The sequence below is a fragment of the Rhinopithecus bieti genome, unplaced genomic scaffold (genome assembly GCF_001698545.2).
Source record: "Rhinopithecus bieti isolate Rb0 unplaced genomic scaffold, ASM169854v2 scaffold_33374, whole genome shotgun sequence".
Taxonomy (NCBI): Eukaryota; Metazoa; Chordata; class Mammalia; order Primates; family Cercopithecidae; genus Rhinopithecus; species Rhinopithecus bieti.
The window spans coordinates 1,123,930-1,144,885 of NW_016814428.1; the positions used below are offsets into that span (position 1 = coordinate 1,123,930).

Genomic DNA, 20,956 nt, shown 5'->3' on the forward strand with positions numbered 1-20,956 from the left:
AATGTGCCTCAACTTACTTCTGCAGTCTAAATGTAAAACATGATTTGTGAGTGAAAGTTTGCAGACCTTCTTCTCCAAAGAGCATTTAAAATCTACAAACAAAAATCTAAATGATGTTGATCTGAAGGCAACACATGCCTTGACTTTCCATTGGCAGACAGTGTAGGTTGAGACAGTTTCCCTTGAAAACTGTTGTTGTTGTTGTTGTTGTTGTTGTTGTTGTTGTTGTTGTTGTTTTAGATGAAGTCTCGCTCTGTTGCCCAGGCCGGAGTGCAGTGGTTTGATCTCGGCTCACTGCAACCTCAACCTCCCTAGTTCAAGCAATTCCCCTACGTCAGCCTCCTGAGTAGCTGGGATTACAGGCGGCTGCCACGATTCCCAGCTAAGAGAGATGTGGTTTCACTGTGTTGGCCAGACTGGTCTTGAACTCCTGACCACAGGTAATCTGCCCTCCTCAGCCTCCCAAAAGGTGTTTAACCCATTCACACAGTCTCCTCCTGTCACCTTGTGGCCAAAGGTGGATGCTTAGAAGCCAGTTAGTTGCCTAAGGTAAGTGAAGATGACAATTATGCTCCCATCTCATCTGGATAATACCCAATCTAAACAATGCCATGACTGAGAGACCTCAATTATTTGATGAACTTACAATTAGCCTTGGCTTGTCCGCAAAGAAATTAAAACCTTTGAGAATGACCTTTATTGTCCAAGTAAGGAAATTTGAGGAGATGGCACCCCCTGCTGGTAAATTTTATCATCATCAGAATTTAATTATGATATCTGAGAGCTAAGAAAGGTAAGCATGGCTACTATGAGACATTCGGGCAAGATTGTGGTTCCTGCCAGCAGGTCTTCTGTCAGTTCCAGAGCTTCACCTCATCTTTCATTGATATTTGGCTTTATATATTGTTAATCCTGAGGCTCTTATCACCTCTTTTCTTTGCTCTAACCTAAGTACCACTACAATAAAACTGTGTGATGTCTTTGGACGCCTGTCTCCCAATGCATATTTTCTTCCATTCTTCAAGGTAAAGACAAACACCGTCATTTCTTATCTGTCATTTTAGGTTATCTTATTTTGCCAAATTCAGTTGCAAGGAACTCTCCTACTTTGGAAAAAAGAGCTTCCACCGCTACCATGGAAATTTCTAGTCTAGATCTTAGAATAACATAGACTTCCTTATTGAACAGCATGAGGGGGAATCTAAATGTAAATCTACTTTCAGTCAGTGCTTGAAGGGCTCCAGTGCCACATCGTGTCTTAGTAGTCCAAACCCTGTCGACCACATCAACATGATTTGGTTCATGGAAATGGCGCGCTTTCTTTTCAGGGCTCCTGCTCTTTGGTTACCCCTTCTTCTCCAGGAATAAATGCTTTTGTGGTGTCCCTTGGCTGCCTAAAAATCCCAGTGGTGACACTCACCCTTTTTTTTTCTCTGCGAGCATCCATCTCACTGTTGTTAAGATGTTGTTCCCACAGTTTTTTCCTCTAATATCCACTCCCATCATATTTTAAAACATCTACAGTGATACTAGGCCCCTTCCTGTATGATATAAAGAAAGTAACATAAACAATATCCAAAAAGAATAAAACTGTTCAAAATCTTCCTTCCTTCCCAGGTAAGTAGACATAAGACCTACTTAAGGGGAGGATGTTAATCCTGTAAAACTCAAGTAAACACTAGACCATTTTGGCATAGAGCCTCTCACACGGAAACCAGTCTACTTACTTGAAATGGAGTGTGAGCTTTGCAAAGTTTTCTGGATATTTCAGCCTCTCCACAATGATATCTGAGGTATCTTTCACTATTTTTGGATGTTTGTTGGTTATGAGTGACCAGAGATCTTTGAACTACTTGGAGGTATCCTGAGACTGTAAAAAATAATTGTAATAAGCCAGTGCATTTAACATGATTTAATTGTATTCATTTATAGAATGCAACTCTTTTTAAATTTGCAGTTATCTCTTTGTCATAAAATGGCACATCTAAGAAACTGCACAATTAAACAATTTTGCCAGGATGACAAGAAAAGTTAGTAGCAATCAGAGACTTACATGTTTGGCAAATCTTGATCTATAGATCCACTGGGACATGGCTTCACGCTTTAAAAGTGACAGAGAAGTACTTCAATTTTCCAACTTTCAGAGTCAATAGACTAGATAAGGTTATATGAAAGTTATACAAACCTGAACTCGTATGATAACCGAATACTTGCTCACCTCTGAAAAGTTGAAATATTAAAACAAATTTTACCCAGAATGTATCTCTGGATTTTTGTGGTTGTTTTCTCATGTGTGTGGTTTGGGTTGTTTGTTTGTTTGTTTGTTTGTGTTTTTTGGCAAAGAAAACTTAATTGACTAGTAGTTTTATCTCTTACTCATTTTAACAGGAGCATGTATGCAGAGACCCAAATCGCCAATCACCGGTATTTATCCACATGGAAAAATCCTAAGGACATTAATTATAAATGATTTATCATCCATTCAAATAGTAGGAAGGAGAATTGAAAGGCAAATTTGAAACAGGAAATGTTATTCCTTAAAAATAAGGGCTTTTCCTCATTTCTTTGAAAATAGCTAACTCAAGGATTAATTTCACTATCAAATCAACAACTAAGACTTACCCTACCATTTCCACCCATTAAGGCGCTATTACTAACAAAATATCTGCGGATATGGATAACAGCTACTAACGGGAGGCATCTTAGGATTCCCTTATGAAATGGTATCATGGTGGTGGGGGCGAGCAGGGGTCCATAAACCCAGCTCAGGTAGGGTGAATTGTGTGTTATAGGTCCACTTGTTAAGATAATTTACTCACTTACAGAAACTTTTTGTAGATTACATATACACTCAACATACATGTCAATTTTTGCATGGAGTGGTGATTGCTGTCCAAGGCTGCAGGAAATAGGTGGGAAATTTTATCCTCAACCACTCTGCAAGGGATCCTGCAAAACCAACACGACCCACATATGGTGGTGAGCTCCACATCCTCGCTATTGCCACTTGGAAGGGGACAGTGTCTGCCAAGGCTGCCTGTGCTGAGGCAGTAAAGGCGGGCATGTTCAGATCACCTGAAGTAAAGCATAAACAAACTCTGTTTATGAAAACAGTGCAATCGACTTGACTATCCAATAAAAATGTGTATTTTAAAAGCATGTTTATACCAGGTTCAACTTGAAAATTTCATTATCTGGATAATCTGGATGACGGGGAAACGGAAATGCAGGAGCTAGCAATAATCACAAGCATTTTTGCAGTCGCATTTGGATGATGGCATTTCCTTTTGTCACTACTGGGAAGGCAATTCAAGTGCCTGTCCCTACCCATAGGGTGTCCTTTTCTCATACACTGAACTGAACCATGACCATCAAATGATCAGCCCAACTCAGAGAAGAGCCTGTTTTTGAAAGAGCTAAAATGTCAGTAATTAACTCTTTCCAAAGAATTAAGAAAACTCATAGTTAATTGTACTTGATATTATTTTTCCATCTTCCTGGTTTGCCTGGGACATCAGACAAAGCCATATTTGAGTCTGAGTTTTCTCAGTCATTAGAAAACTACATAAAAATTTGCTATTTAGTTACTTTTCAATGGTTGTTTTTTCCATGAAAAGGTTACCTATAAAAGTAGGATTTTACAAAATCCTAATTACTGCAAAGAAAAATTTTCTCCTGACACACTCAAACCATATAATACTATAGCTAGCTAAATATTAATTTAAATGTAGACAAAGGACATAGGATATTCACAAAAGAAATATGAATGACCAGCAAATATATGAAAAGTTCAACTCTTTTATTGTTAAAGTAATGCAAATATAAACGGGATATTTTTCCCTCCTATCAAACTGGCAGAGATTTATTTTGGATGATAGTATTGGGTGTTGGCAAGGACATGATGAGTGTGCAGACTCTCTCATGCATAGCTTAAGGAGGATTAAGCAGTAGAGACGTTCTGGCACCAATGTGTCCTCATATATAACAAGGGCTTCAAATGGCAAAATTATAGCTTGGCTCAGGAATTCCACTGCTAAGAACCCTTAGCTGAACTTGCTAATTTCCCCCTAATATCCACTGTCTCTTTCATTTTTTCTTTAATTAAATTCTGAATTTTAGCTGGGCACGTGGCTGCCCCGAATAAACATCCCAGCCATCCTTACAGTCAGACATAAACTGATTAAATTCTAGCCAATGGGACATAACTGAAAACATTATGTATAAGCTCCCAAGAAATGTCTTTAAAAGGCAGCTGCAGTAAGTCTTTTCTCCTGTTTTGTACCACTTGGAATGTAAGTGGATGGTGAGGCTACATCTTGGATCGCGAAGATGAGATCCTCACCCCATTAGTGTTAGATGAGAAAACTGGAAGTGGCTTGGGTCCCAGACAACCACAGAGATAGAATGCCATTCATGGTTCTATGGGATGTTTAAATGTAGAATTTTGTGTTACAAAGAAATAAAAAGCACCTATCATTATGCCACTGTTGTTATTGTGTATTAACATATCAATGTCTACAGTCAGCACCTTTATTTTCTCCAAAATATAAGGACCTTAAAGAAAACTTTTCAATTCAACTTATCCCCTTCCAACTTATGTACTATTATGGGGTGCATTATAATTCATTATTATTATTACATTCCACAATTATTTTAGTTCACTTTTTAATTCTTCATTTATTGTTACATCTCACCTCTTCCATATAGAATCGGCTTTATCCTGATTGAAATGCATCATCTGTTACTTTTCTTTTTAATAGCGATGGTTCTCACTATGTTACTCAGGCTGGTCTCCTGGGCTCAAGTGATCCCCCCACCTCGGTCTCCCAAAGTGTTGGAATTCCAGATGTGAGCCACTGCGCCCAGGCTGTAATTTTGTAATGAGGGTCCACTTACAGAAAACTCTTTCATTTGTTTAAAATTATTTCATTTAAAAATATATACAAGATAACATTCTTTTGATTTTCATTGTTGATATTTGGAACTTAATTATGACTGTCCAAATATTGGCCTTTTGAAGAGTATCCTTTTCCCTTTTCTTTGATTTTCTGAAGAGATGTTTACGGTATGTCTAGGTGTGGAGCTCATTTTCTTATATCTCCTTCTGAAACTCAAGTAACATATGAAACATATATCTTTAATCTCTTATTAGAATTTATTTTCCTTTTATTTTCTTCCAAGTTGTATTGTGGATTATTTCTATGGGGGTTATAATTTTGCTTGTTACATTTATTTTATTTCTAACATTATATTTCTCATTCAAATATGGAAATATGCTGTCACTTTTTATTTTTACTTTTCTATTCTAGTCACAGGTATTTTAGATGTGGGGTTTTTTTTTTTTTTTTTCCTTTTTTTTTTTTTGAGACAGTGTCTTGCTCTTATCACCAGGCTGAAGTGCAGTGGCGATGTCAGCTCACTGCAACCTTCGCCTCCCGGGTTCAAGCAATTCTCCTGCCTTGGGTTCAAGCGATTCTCCTGCCTCAACCTCCCAAGTAACTAGGACTACAGGCACGTGCCACCCTGCCCAGCTAAATTTTGTATTTTTAGTACAGATGGGGTTTCACCATGTTGGCCAGGATGGTCTTGATCTCCTGACCTCGTGATCCCCCGCCTCAGCCTCCCAAAGTGCTGGGTTTACAGGCGTGAGCCACTGCGCCTGGCCCTAGATGAGTTTTATGTTTTTAAACATGGTAATCATAACTGATACATAATCTGCATTGATGATTCCAACCTATGAAATTTTTGTGGCTGTTTCTCTTTGGTTTTTTGATGATTTTCATTCACAAGGTCTTGACTTTGCAAGAGTTGCTATTTTTAATTGTGTAGTGGTCATTTACTTTAAAAGTAATTTGTAGAAATAATTTAAAGTCTGGGATACAGATACAGATGAGTGTGTTTGCCTCTCCCAGTTACCTGAGGTACCAGTAATCTAGGATGACCTTAAACAAGCCCATAGCTCCAGATTCCCTTAACTATCTGGAAGAAACAGACATACATAAGAGCTTGTTTGCTTGGGTCATTCATTCTTCCTCACTTATAGTGAGGAAGTCTTTCCTTACACATTCCATCTTTATGCAAGCCCTGAGTTTTGAATTGTCTTGCTTGCCCATGAGGCTGTCAAAACAGAAGTTCATATTGCTCAGCACCAAAAGTGCCGTCAAGGAAAAAGCAGTTGCCATCTTTTCTCTCTTCCCCTTTTCCCATTTCCCCTTCAGTGTTAGCCTTGCAATGTCTTACTACTTTCTAATCTCTTTGATGTTTTTAAGATGTTTTTAAATCTTTTCTCCTGCATTCAGAGGAAAGATTTATCCAATAATATAGCCCATTATCCCAGGAAATTATAAGTCACCTAGCCACCTACTTGACCCATCTGCTAAACGTTAAAAAAGATTTTAAGAAAGTAAACAAATATTTGTAATAACAGCCTAGCCTCAAATAGGTCAGAATGACTAGTGTGTGTTTATGTACGGCTATTGTGTACTTATTCTCAGTATGGGTTTAAGCCTATAAACCCTTACTGCAGAAATAAAAAATACTTGATTTTGTTTTTCTACCCTAAGAAATTCCCACTTATTTCTTTTGTGACAGAGACACTTGTCTTACTGGTACTTTTATTAAGAACCCGATAAAGGTTTGCCTTTTCTTACAAAAATTTTACTCTTCTTATCATTTATACTCTTCAGTTGTGGGGGAGGGAAAGCAGAACTAATGAAACTCAAAATCAAAATTAGCAAAATTCTTAGAAATCCTCGAACTCCCATGTCCTACCGCATTGCCATTAGTTTTAGTATTTATAAGGTCAATCCGTTCACAACCCCACAGATTCTACTCCTATTAACTAATAACAGATTATCTCAAGAAATGTAGACATTTCACCCCCAAACTTAAATTCTACCAAATTACAATGAAATATGATCAATTACTACAAGAGAGTCATACGATACATCCAGCTCTGTAAGCAACAGATATGAACTACCTTTTCTAACTACCCACCTAAAGTCTCTGTGTAATCAACAATTTGGAGATTTAGTCTCCAAAAGAAAAGACACCACTGAACAACCGCCCTCGGGTCCTGATGAAGACAACCTTATCAAGGACCATTAACAACTGACACAAGAGTAAAACCACAAAATATTGCTCCTCACTCTCATGCTTCCCAGCTCAAAAAAGACACGTACCTTTCCCTTGACTTCTTGACATCCATTCCATCTGGAAATCGTAAACTGAGGATTCTCAGGAATCTTCTAGAAGATGCTGATTTCTGAGGCAGATAGCTTTTGCCCAGGATAACTAGAACGAGTAGCAAACCTCAAAATTGAACACCTTCTGCCCAAGGTAGAACAAGATTAACTTCTGATTCTTCAACACCTTTTCCAGCCTATTGTTCCATTTTGGTGCCCTCTGAAACACTAGTAGGATTTTCCTTATTTTTCTTCCACTTATTTCTGACCCCTGCTGGTCTCCTACCACTTAAGGAAAATAAAACTCTCCTACACATTTTCCTCGACTATAGTTAACCACTGAGCCAAATAGGTGCTGGATCTATCACCTTTTACCTGACATGCCTGACAAAATTTGGTAACTAATTCTTTACATACTTCAGAAACCAAATTCCCTTTAATAGGGCCTTTCTAGCATATACATTTCCCCAATATCATCAATCCCAATTTTCAGTCTTGAAAATAATAGACCTTGAACTCACATTGACAAATTGCTTTTGCTGACATCGACACAATCCTATCAGCAAGACCTAGTCAATCAAGAATAAACACGAATATGGGGGCTATTCTGACTGCAATAGTCAGTTTGTTTTCTTCAGAGACACCTCAGCCTGTCTTGCAGGAACTGTTCAACCTCATACTAGGATTTGTCCAACTCAAGGGACACAAAATTGGCGCCCATCTCTTGCAATAAATAATACTTATACTCCCCACACAATCTATGCTCCACTAAGATATTACTCCGTATACCTGACTACCACATATAATGTACCCTGTCTATTTTGTAGTCATTGTTAGAGATTTTCAGATATTTAAAACTACCATCCCTCCAGGAAATCACGTTTCCTTAAAAATAATACCAGAAGCTTCCAAAATACAGCAAGTGCAGGTTATTTGAAGCAACTTCCAAGAAGGATAACAGATTCATGCTTCATGAGGACTCTATAGCTACAGTTCCCACAGTAGGTATAATACAATTACAAAAAGTGGCCCAGAAAGTGGTCTCTAATCTTATCAGAAGACACAAAATGACACCACTTCTGCTCTGAAAGCCCAACTCTCTGGTCTAAATCAATTAACCACAACTGTCAAAGACCGTCATATAGTGGTTGATTTTCTCTTAGCTGGCCAGTGGGGAATTTGCACTAGAGCAAATACTATTATTCCACCTATATCAATACCACAGAGCAAATAGAAAAGTCTGTCACAGAGCTTTTTTTAAAAAATCAGCTGGTTCTCTAAAACAGGCCCAGCTAGATTCTGGGATATGTTTACTTGCCTTGCTATTATAATGTAGGGCTTAGTTTCAAGATCCATTACAAAGACTAATAACATTTTTTTTTTCTAAAATTGACTATGTTACATTTTACGAATATATCTGCTGCAGAGCCTTAAATGCTACCATACAGCCGTCGTCTCTTCAACAGGTCAACAACTCATCCCACAGCACAATGGGAGATTAATCCTGGATCACTAGATTATGTTCAGTGAGCACTGTTCTAATGTTAATTAACAAAACTTGGCAATGATGAAAATCTGGATATCATAGGTCAGTGTCTTATACTGTGACTTCATCTGTCCTTGGCCAAAAGAGGAATGGAGAAATTAAAAACAAACAAACAAACAAAAACTGCCTCTGACATTTAGAAGCTGGCCTGGCACTCACAACTAATCCATGTTTTCTCCTGGGTAAATAATCTCCTAAATAATCTCACAGAAATTCAATCTCAGACAAGGGTACCCTGAAACCATGATAAAAGGGACCAAGCAAGGCCACTTCATAATTTCTTAATTTTGTCTAAGCACAGAGAAAAACAAGGTCATCATGTCACCTACAAAATACCAAGCATACTCCCTTTGGATCAAAATGAGTAACTGCTGTGTCTCCCCACCAAGTGGATAAGGTTTATTGAAATACCTAATTCTCTACACTTCCTTAGACTCCCCCCAAATTACTCCATCAAGGTACAAATTTCATTGTAGATTCTAACATCTTTTTACTGAGACGCCCCAGTACCCCCATGGTGTATGTTCCCTTGGCTGCAATGAGTAATGAATTTTATTTATTTAACTTCAGGTATATTCTTGGTAGTCTTTTGCTGAAGTACGTTGACATAGATAATGTCAAATTTGTTTTTCCAAACAAATTGATTTTTCTAAAACAAAACTGTTTGTTTAATGACCAGCATAACTCATAGAAAACCCTATCGCGATTGCAAAGCTAGATCAATGAATAAAGACTTATAATAGATCAGTGGTGGGATGGTGAGATAAGGGACAATTTTGAAGGCTCCATGCTTGTGGCTAAGTCAAATTTACAGACACATCATTTAACAGCCAGTGGTAAGAAATTTCATTCTTTATTGACTCCTCTCAAAAAAGATTAAAGCAATTCGAGCATAACCTAAATTAAAAACTTCTCAAAAGCCTCTGCTTCCATTCCCTTGTGCTCCTGTTTGGAAATCTTGCATAAGGCAAACCCTAGACTCTCTCCTACAACCCAAACACAAGGGCTTCTTCTCCTTCTGCCCCCAGCCTTTTATTATGTAAATCATTTTAGCCTCTTCCACCTGGGTTTCTAAAGGGTCAGGAAAAGGAGCATGGCCAATGAAGAATTCCCACTAGCATTTTGGGGGAAAGCGGGCTATGCAGAACGTTCAGAAGTTAATCATCTTTACCCCCTCCCTAAACAACTGATTGAAGGATAATGATATCAAGAAGTTAAGTCTGGCAAGAGTTTTCAACCTCATGAAGATGATTTGTATGGCAAACTGCTTTAATCTCACTCAACATAAGTTATCCCATATTTGAAAATTATTTTGTTTCCTTAGAAAGATTAGTAAAGAAAAACCAAATTTAAAACTATTTATAGGATATCAAATATTGTTAACACCCACACACAAACCTAAGTTTCAAGTCAAGAAGTGTAGCCGTGATGACATTACTAGAATGTCACCTCCCCATCAAAAGTTAAATTACTTCAAATCCAAAATCACATTTGTGGAGTCACAGCTAGAAAGAGGTTGGTGGAATCTTAAGTAATTGTTGGTCTGTCATGATAAATGGTACCAAGAATTATGAGTCATATAATAAAGGTATCACTTCACTGACACTAATCACATTCTCAGGGTTGTAAAAAGCAATCCTTACTTCTTATTTAAATGGGAATAAAAGACTTTGACATTACATTGGATTTTCATAACCTTCAGGGGTACTTTTAAACTTCATTTGATTTGCTTGACTTTATGGAATGAACAGTTTATAAACAAGAAAACAAGCTTTTCGATTCACCATCCACAGTGGAACCACCATTAAAATGCAGATTTTTATAAAATCTCTTACAGAGAAGACCACCACTCTGGAGGTTGAACCTTCAGACACAATAGAAAATGTAAAGGCCAAGATCCAGGATAAGGAAGGAAATCTTCCTGGTTAGCAAAGACTTATCTTTGCTGGCAAGCGACTGAAAGGTGGATGATATGGTTTGGCCCTGTGTCCCCACCCAAATCTCATCTTGAATTGTAGCTCCCATAATTCCCATTTGTTGTAGGAGGGACCCGGTGGGAGATAATTGAATCATGAGGGTGGTTTCCCCCATACTATGCTCATGGTAGTGAGTAAGTCTCACGAGATCTGATGGCTTTATAAGGAGTTTCCACTTTCACTTGGTTCTCGTTCTCTCTTGTCTGCCACTATGTAAGACATGCCTTTCACCTTCCACCATGATTGTGAGGCCTCCCCAGCCACGTGGAACTGTGAGTCCATTAAACCTCTTTTTCTTTACAAATTACCCAGTCTCAGGTAGGTCTTTATCAGCAGCATGAAAATGCACTAATAAAATGGACATCCTTTGTCTAACTACAACATTCAAAAGGAGTCTACTCTTTGTCTCATGTAGAGACTTTGTAGTGGCTCTAAGAAAAGGAAGAAGTCTTACACCCCTCCCAAGAAAAATAAGCGTAAGAGAAAGAAGGTGAAGCTGGTTGTCCTGAAATACTATAGGATGGATGATAATGGCAAAATTCGTCACCTCTGTTGGGAGTGCCTTTCAGGTCCTAGAGTTTTTATGGCCAGCCACTTTGACACATTCTTGTGGCACAGGGTGTCTGGCTTATCACCTCAACAAACCAGATGACAAGTGATTGTGTATGAGTTGATAAAAAACATGAACTAACAACAATAACAAAAAGAAAACTAAGTATACCTCTTTCAACTGACAAAGCCAAAATGTAGGGAGCAAGAATTAACTATCAAGGCAACAATAATCCTCATTTTCTTGCTTCTCAATCTCCCACTGCAATCTGCACTTTAGTAGGGCATCTGGTTACTGTTGATGAATTGCTTTAACAAAAAGTCACCCCTGCTTCCTTGGCGAGAGCAATTTTCATGATTTAAAATTCCATTGGAGGAAAAAACTATTACTAGTTATATCATGTTGCTAAATATGTTCAGGAAAATCCAGGGAATTGTACAGAAAGAATACATTTTATTCAAATGAAACTTCATGTGAATCTTTTCATCAAGAAAGTTGCCCCATCCCCATCCTCTACCTACAGTTTTTCTTTTCTTTTTTTTTTTTAGATGGAGCCTCACTCTGTCGCCCAGGCTGGAGTGCAGCGGCATGATCTTGGCTCACTGGCTTACTGCAAGCTCTGCCTCGCAGGTTCACACCATTCTCCTGCCTCAGCCTCCCGAGTAGCTGGGACTACAGGTGCCCACCACCACGCCTGGCTAATTTTTTGTATTTGTTTTGGTAGAGACAGGGTTTCACCATGTTAGCCAGGATGGTCTCGATCTTCTGACCTTGTGATCCGCCCACCTCTGCCTCCCAAAGTGCTGGGATTACAGGCGTGAGCCACCGTGCCCATCCTACCTACAGTTTTTCTTTGTGATATTTGAATTTTCAGATATTCAGCTTTTTGAAAGAGGGGCATATTAATCAAAAGTCCGTGAAAAAGAGACAGGGAGAGTATAGCAACAGCAACAAGAATAGTCAGGAAAAGGAAACCCTTCGGGTTGCCCTGCTGGTTGGCTGTGCCCGTTAAATCTGTGTTCTGGAAGTAAGCAGAAGGCCCCTAGTTCCTTTGGTATAAGTAACACAGGGGACAGTCAGGACATCGAGTCTCTACTGGCAGCTGTCACCCTTCAATCATTAGAAACACTTTGGGAGGCCAAGGCATGCGAATTACTTGAGGTCAGGAGTTTGAGACCAGCCTGGCTAACATGACAAAACCTCGTCTCTACTAAAAATACAAAAATTAGCTGGATGTGGTGGTACACACCTGTAATCCCAGCCACTCAGGAGGCTGAGGCAAGAGAATCTCTTGAACCCGGGAGGTGGAGGTTGCAGTGAGCCGAGATCACACCACTGCACTCCAGCCTGGGCGACAGAGCGAGACTCTGTCTCAAAAACAAAGTCACTGTTAACGAAATATCTCTGTAAAAAGAAAAGCATTCTTTTAGGTCATTAATTTGCCATGCCCTGCAATTTGTTTGTGATTTGTGATAACTGGGTGGCAGCACAATTTGGTTTGTCAGAGCAAAGATTTGGATGAAGCAGGTTCACTGTGCACTGATGACCAATGTGTCTGAGTCCAGCGAGGCAAAACACCCACACATACAAGTTACATGAAGCAGTTTTTTACTTACAGGTAGACAGTGAGAGACAGCAGAAGGCTAGGAGTCATTCTGAGCTGGCCCCTCCAACTCAGGAAAGCTGCTCATTTGCATCGCCTCCTTTGCACAGCAACTCAGGAACTGTGAAAGGTTGCATGCATCTGAGTCATGTGTCCCACTGGGCTAAAGGGTTGAAGGCCATCCTGTCTCTAGGCGGGAGAGGAACAGAGCTCAGGCTGTCCTGGCCAGTTCCTTCCCTATCTCAGAATGTTACGTTTCCCACATATTCTAGTCATTCTTGAGAACTTCAAGTAAGAAAGTGGGGAGAACCGGGTCAGTCCAAAGCCACCTGGAGAACTGTCCTGCAGATTATTGGTCCAAGATCCCACCTCAGTCAATGACACTGCACAAGCTACTATGCGTATACATTGGGCACATTTATTTTTTGCTTTTTAATTTAAAATTTTTCCAACAGATACTGTTATCAGAAAGGGGTCCTGATCCAGACACCAAGAGAGGGTTCTCAGATCTCCTGCAAGAAAGAATTCAGGGCGAGTCCACAGAGTGAAGTGAAAGCAAGTTTATTTGGAAAGTAAAGGAATAAAAGAGTGGCTACTCCATAGACAGAACAGCCCTGAGGGCTACTAGTTGCCCATTTTTATGGTTATTTCTTGATTATATGCTAAACAGTGGGTGGATTATTCACACATCCCCTTTTTAGACCATACAGGGTAACTACCTGACGTTGTCATGGCATCTGTAAACTGTCATGGTGCAAGAGGGAGTGTGGCAGTGAGGACAACCAGAGGTCACTCTCATCGCCATCTTGGTTTTGGTGGGTTTTAGCCGGCTTCTTTACTACAACCCTGTTTTATCAGCCAAGTCTTTATAACCTGTATCTTGTGCCGACCTCCTATCTTTTTGTTTTGTGCCGGCCTTTTTTTTTTTGGCAAGAATTCTTCACAAGTGAAGTTGTGGATTTCCTATTGCATCAAGGCAGGGACCCAAAATGTCTGGTTAGCTCTCTTTTTGTTGTAAAGTTGATCTATTAAAAGTAACAGTTTAAGTCCGGGCGTGGTGGCTCACTCCTGTACTCCCAGCACTTTGGGAGTCTGAGGTGGGTGGATCACCTGAGGTCAGAATTTCGAGATCAGCCTGGCCAACATGGTGAAACCCTGTCTCTATTAAAAATACAAAATCAGCCGGGTGTGGTGGCAGGTGCCTGTAATTCCAGCTACACAGGATGCTGAGGCAGGAGAATCGCTTGAACCCAGGAGGCAGAGGTAGCAGTGAGCCAAGATCGCGCCACTGCACTCCAGCCTGGGTGACAGGTGACAGAGCACGATTTCATCTCAAAATAAATAAATACACACACACACACACACACACACACATATATGTGTATATATAATGTTAATACAGCAAAAGGATTTAAGATAGCACTGGGAACATAATAAGTCTTACATGGTATAATGTTTGCTACTATTTTACTTACATGGAAGAATAGTGCTTATACTCGAAATTTCAGACATGTTATCTTGGCAGTGAATCTAGATCTTCTGAAATATATGTTCAGATATCAAGCCTTCCCTGGAGATAGATGTAACTCAAGAGCAGAAATAAATGCTTTCTCCTTGAGGAACTCTGGCTCTTCTATTATTTGGCTTTTATTGTGGAGCAGTGAAATAATTTGCATCTTCCTCGTTTCCACACAGGCTCAGATATTCACAGAAGCTGGGAGTAAGGATTTGAGAATTGATCTCAGCAAAGTATCTCATCCTAGTCTTTGAAATTTTTTCCCCCTGAAGTTCAAGGTTACATAGCTGTTTGAAGAGACTTCAGCCTAACATTTCTGTCTTTTACAATCATCTGGTCAGGGAATTCTTCCTTCTGAAAACAAAATAGCTCTTATTTTTCCCCCAGTAATAATGCTGGGGCCAGGCATGGTGGCCCATGCCTCTAATCTCAGCCCTTTGGGAGGCCAATTGCTTGAACCCAGGAGTTGAAGAGCAGCCTGGCCAACACAGTGAGACCCCGTCTCTACAAAAAAATTTAAAAATTAGCCTGGCATGATGGTGTGTGCCTGCAGTCCTGGCTACTCAAGGCAGGAGGTGGGGTCTGAAATGGGAGGATGGCTTGAGCCTGGGAAGTTAGGACTGCAGGGAGCTGTGATATGGCCACTCCAGCCTGGCTGACAGAGTGAGGCCCTGTCTCAAATAATAATAATGATGCTAGAAAATAAGCAATGATGTTACAGTTTTCAGTAATTTTTAACCCCTTCCAGTAATGCCAAGAATATCTGAAAAAGTCTGTTATCTGATATTTTACTATTAAAAATAGAATGACTCAGTGTCTCCCACCTACCCCTTTCACACTTGGCAAATAATACTTCTTGTCAATACTAGAAGATATTGTTTAAAAAGTTATGGGTGCTGTAAAGCAATCTTAGGGTTAGTGAGAATGTTCCAGGTCTTGATTATGGTGGTAGTTACACAACTGTAACCATTTGTCAAAACATACAGAATTGCGCACTTAAAATGGCTATTTTATTATACATAAATTATTCCACTGTAAAATTGATTTTTAAAAACTCATAGAAAAATTTTCTTAAAATGTAGGCATTTAATTGAATATAAATTATAGCTCAATAAAGTTAATATACAAATCGCAAAACATCGACTACCAAAAAAAAAGTTACAGATTGCAAAGTCTACACTCACTCCATCCCCAACTTAACGATGGTTCAACTTAGAGTTTTTCAACTTTATGATGGTGTGAAAGCAATATGCACTTGGTAAAACAGCAGTAAATTACATGAGCTATTCCACACATTCTTATGAAATAGGTTTGTGCTAGATGCTTTTGCCCAACTGTAGGCTAAACTAAGCATTCTGAGCATGTTTAAGCACATTATAGCTAAGCTAAGCTATGATGTTTAGTCGATTTTTGTGCCTCTATTAAATGCTTCTATAGTGCATTTAAGGAGAGGAAAGTATAATAAAAATGGTCGAATTTGGAAAAGAAAAGAGCAGGAAAATACTTATAAAGTCAGCAACTGCTGCCACAAAAATGGTGACCACCACGGAGGAAAGTTCACTGTGACTCAGGCCTTACACCAGCGGTCCCCGATCACCCGGGCCATGGACCAGTACCATGTGGCCTGTTAAGATCCAGGCTGCCATAAAAAAGGATGAGTTTGTGTCCTTTGTAGGGACATGTATGCAGCTGGAAACCATCATTCTCAGCAAACTATCACAAGAACAGAAAACCAATCACCGCATGTTCTCACTCATAGGTGGGAACTGAACAATGAGATCACTTGGACTCGGGAAGGGGAACATCACACACCGGGGCCTATTATGGGGAGGAAGAGGGGGGAGGGATGGCATTGGGAGTTATACCTGATGTAAATGACGAGTTGATGGGTGCTGACGAGTTGATGGGTGCAGCACACCAACATGGTACAAGTATACATATGTAACAAACCTGCACGTTATGCACATGTACCCTAGAACTTAAAGCATAATTAAAAAAAAAAAAAAGATCCAGGCTGCATAGCAGGAGGTGTGCGGTAGGCAAAGGAGCATTACAACCTGAGCTCTGCCTTTTAGCAGATCAGCGGCAGCGTTAGATCCTCATAGGAGTGTGACCCTATTGTGAACTGCGCATGCCGGGGATGTGGGTTGCACGCTCCTTATGAAAATCTAATGCCTGATAATCTGAGGTGGAGCAGTTTCATCCTGAAACCATCCCCCTATCCTATCCGTGGAAACATTGTCTTCCACAAAACCAGTCCCCAGTGCCAGAAAGGTTGGAGACCTCTGCCTTACACATCACAATGTCAGAGGCAATGTCAGCAACAGACAAGAAGAATTTAGCATGCCTTGAATAGGGGCCCAGACATAAAAATAATATATAGTCTTTTGTTCTATGATAAATCCCTGGCCCAGATACGTTCCTCAATATAAAAAACATTTATACTGCTTTTAGGATTAAGGTGACATTATTCCTGTGAAAGGCATATTTGCATGTTTATTTCACTTTCAGCTGGTGAGGGGGGGTTAACTTCAGATGAGCTTTGCAAAGTAGTGGCTGAGCTTTGGCATAAACCTCACTCACAAAAGAACTGCTATGCTGAGTTTTTGGTTTTCTTACTTAAGAGAAAGAAGCAAGCTGCAAATAAAATTCTGGTGATTTCCCAAAAGGATATTTGAAAGATGTGCTTGTTAACGAAATTTAAAATGGATTTTTTTTAACAACTTGAGGGCTCGAATGTTTGCCTGAGACTTATCAAATCAGAAGTGGCCTGTCAAGGGGTGAGCAGGTGAACCCTGATCTGTGAGAGGAGCAAAGTGGACAGGTAGTCCGTGAACTCTATTTTCTGTACGCGTCTGGCCTGCCCAAGGTTTCTTTGGTTGTTTGACCCCTTAAGGACAATAAAGTCCTTGAGTCCTTAACCTAAAGGCTTGTAAATTCTTGCAGAGAACTAAAACAAGTAAATGAATAAAGGACAGCTAAGGAGACAGGATAATATGTATTTCAGGCAGGTATTATACAATGACCTTTCCTTGGCTTATAATGGTGCAATTCTCTCTTAAAATGGATGAGCCCAGTTCAAAGGGAATTTGTTAAGGTTAAATACTACAAAATTGAGTTGAGAGTACTGATTATAGTGGGAATAGAGTGTTAAACATATAGGACACCTTTTTCTCGTTGAACTTTACATTTTTCAATGTAATCAAGTTAATGGAATGCATTCTGGTTAGAAGTCTAAGGGAGGCTCAGTGATGCTTGGTTTGATGTGGTCCTTTCAGACTTGCCCTTGACCCAACTGACCCAGGCTCACACCTTCAAGAACAAGGTTAAACCTACAGAAAGCACCTGGGATGGTTCATGGCTGAAGTGCCTTGGAGTTCCACAATAGTTGTGATCTGGGAATTTTTCTGACGAATGTCATCTAAAAGTTCCTTTCTTTTTCCCAACAAGCTACTATTGCAAACCACAGTGTGGTCAGGAAAGTTTCCGCTGTAGTTTTCTCCAGGGAGTGGTCTGGCCTCATACCGTATCCAGCTGGTTAAACCATCCCCTAATTCCTCAGCCTGCGCTGTCCAATGCAGTAGCCGCCAGCCACAGGCAGCTCTTGAGAACTTGAAATATGGCTAGAGCGATGCTATAAATACACTGGATTTGGATGCCTTAGCAGAAAAAAAAAAATGAAAAATGTCTCATTATATTGATTGTATGTTGAAATGATCCTATTTTGGATACAGTGGGTTAAATAAAATACATTACTAAAAATAATTTCATTTTTTATTACATTTTTAAATGTGGATATTAGAACATTTTAAACCACCTGTGTGCCCTGTATTATATTTATATTGGATAATACCATCTGTCCTAGTTCTCAACGTGGAAGGCTCAGTTCACTCACTTCCCCAGGCAGTACCCAAGTGCAATATTCAGCACCTCTTCTCTCAGATTTAGGAGGCTCTATCTGTGGGATAGTGGTTGTGCCTGCACAGGGATTTGGGTTGGGGTTGCCAGCCCCTTTCCACTCATCTGCATCCTCCTGGGTACCAGCCCTGGATGTGTCTCTGTAGCCTCCAGTTTCCTCCTGAGCCTGCTCCCTCCCTCCTTCCTCACGGAGTCATGCCCTAGGCTGGGGCAGCACAGCAAGCCTCTGTTGATTCCAGGCTCTCACACCATCTTCCTTCAAGAAATGAATCTAAAGGAAAGTCATTAATTGGAGTCCAGTTAAATAAATACCAAAATAGAAACAGGTATCATTTTTTGTCTAGATAAAAGTTTTGTACTATCTACATTTCCCTTAAATATACTGCTTCATTTTCCCTTCCACAATGAAGAATATGTCATGATATATTCTTACAGTGGCTCACGCCTGTAATCCCAGCACTTTGGGAGGCAGAGGCGAGTGGATCACCTGAGGTCAGGAGGTCAAGACCAATCTGGATAACATGGTGAAACCTCATCTCTACTAAACATACAAAAGTTAGCAGGTGTGGAGGCACACGCCTGTAATCCCATTTACTCAGGAGGCTAAGGCAAGAGAATCACTTGAAATTGGCAGGTGGAGGTTGCAGTGAGCTGAGATCACGCCACTGCACTCCAGCCAGGGCAACACAGTAGGACTCCATCTGCAGGCCAGTGTAGTGATTCACGCCTGTAATCCCAGCACTTTGGGAGACCAAGGCAGGTGGATTGCTTGAGGTCAGGAGTTCGAGACCAGCCTGACCAACATGGTGAAACCCTGTCCCTATTAAAAATACAAAAAATAGCCAGGTGTGGTGGCAGGTGTCTGTAATCCTGGCTACTCAGGAGGCTGAGGCAGTAGAATCACTTGAACTCGGGAGGCAGAGCCTGCAGTGAGCAGAGATGGCACCTCTGCACTCTAGCCTGGGTGAGAAGAGCAAAACTCCATCTCAAAAAAAAAAAAAAAAAGACAATTACGGTGTGCCATGTACTCAGCTGGGAGCTGGAGCTGCCTATATAGGGGGTGAAGGGCCACTGTCTCTTTTTGTTTTTTGAGACGGAGTCTCGCTCTGTCGCCCAGGCTGAAGTGCAGTGGCTGGATCTCAGCTCACTGCAAGCTCCGCCTCCCGGGTTTACGCCATTCTCCTGCCTCAGCCTCCCGAGTAGCTGAGACTACAGGTGCCCGCCAACACGCCCGGCTAGTTTTTTTGTATTTTTTAGTAGAGACGGGGTTTCACCGTGTTAGCCAGGATGGTCTCGATCTCCTGACCTCGTGATCCGCCTGTCTCGGCCTCCCAAAGTGCTGGGATTACAGGCGTGAGCCACCGCGCCCGGCAACACTGTCTCTTAAAAAGTCACATTTGATCTGAACCTGCGGTGACATCTAATCTGAAGCCAGCCTGAAACAGTGTGGGGAGGAGTATTTCAGACAGAAGGAACAAAGCCCCAGGTGGAAAAATCCTGATTAGCAGTGGTTTACCAGTGATTTGTGCAGAAATAGTTTTATAAAATAATGACCATGACCCATGATATCAACTGAAGGAATGTCTCCTCTCTTTTGACCTTAAAGTAGGAACTTAATGTTTAATCCACTAAGTTACAGGCTTGACCAACTACTGATGGATATTACCATTTGCCATTGGAGAGCATTGATGAGGTGTTGAACATTAGCTGTGACCTCCATTTACTACCATGAGTTGATACTAAGTGCCTCTTTATTACCTCCAGCTTTCCCTAAAATACCATCTAGAATAAATGTGCTCATTCAACACATCTTGCTTAAGCACCTCTTATGTTCAAAGGCTCGGTAGGAGAAACATTGAGGAATAAAACCTCCATGTTCTTTGGAATCTAATCTAGCAGTGGGCAAAAGGCACTTAACCTTGAGATGTGATGAATAGTAAGAGAGGTACTGAATTAGTGCTGTGGGAGTCTAGCTGGGATAGAACCCCTTTTATCTGAGGTTTAATGGAGGGAGGGTCTGTGAGCTGAGCCAAGAATCAGTGTTTTTTTGTGTCAAAGAATCAGTTAATATTAGCCTTCAAACAATCATATGCTTAAAAACTCAGTATCTTGTGTATCACAAGTTTTCCAAATTTTTTCTTAGCTAATTAGAAGCTTATCAAAGCATTTTTAAAAAATTAGATTCCAGCTATGCTCATTTATTTTACCAAACTTCTCTATGAATCAGTTTGCAGAGTAGGTGAGAGAGAAACAGAAGACATCAAGATGGTTAGCATTTTTTAAGTTTCTAGTTCTCTGAAACAATACAATTTAAAACTCTCGAAGTGACTAAATCATAACCTTTATAAAGTCTTATTCTCACATTATGCTTAAAGATTCCTAGATTTAGACCTCAACATACTTTATAGAATATCTAATTCCATCCTTACATTTACAAATAATAAAACCTGGCTGAGCTCAGTGGCTCACTCTTGTAATTCCAACACTTTGAGAGGCTAGGGTGGGTGGATCACTTGAGGTCAGGAGTTCGAAAACGGCCTGGCCAACATGGTGAAACCCCATCTCTACTAAAAGTACAAAAAAAGTACAAAAAAAAAGCTTAGTGGTGTGTGCCTGTAATTCAGCTACCCAGAAGGCTGAGGCATGAGAATAGCCTGAACCTG

General features: G+C 40.2%; 1 pseudogene; it reads left to right on the forward strand.

Annotated features, from left to right (window-relative positions):
- Positions 1–10,539: 10,539 nt before the first annotated feature.
- On the forward strand, positions 10,540–11,365 carry LOC108514197 (ubiquitin-like; annotated as a pseudogene).
- Positions 11,366–20,956: the final 9,591 nt, after the last annotated feature.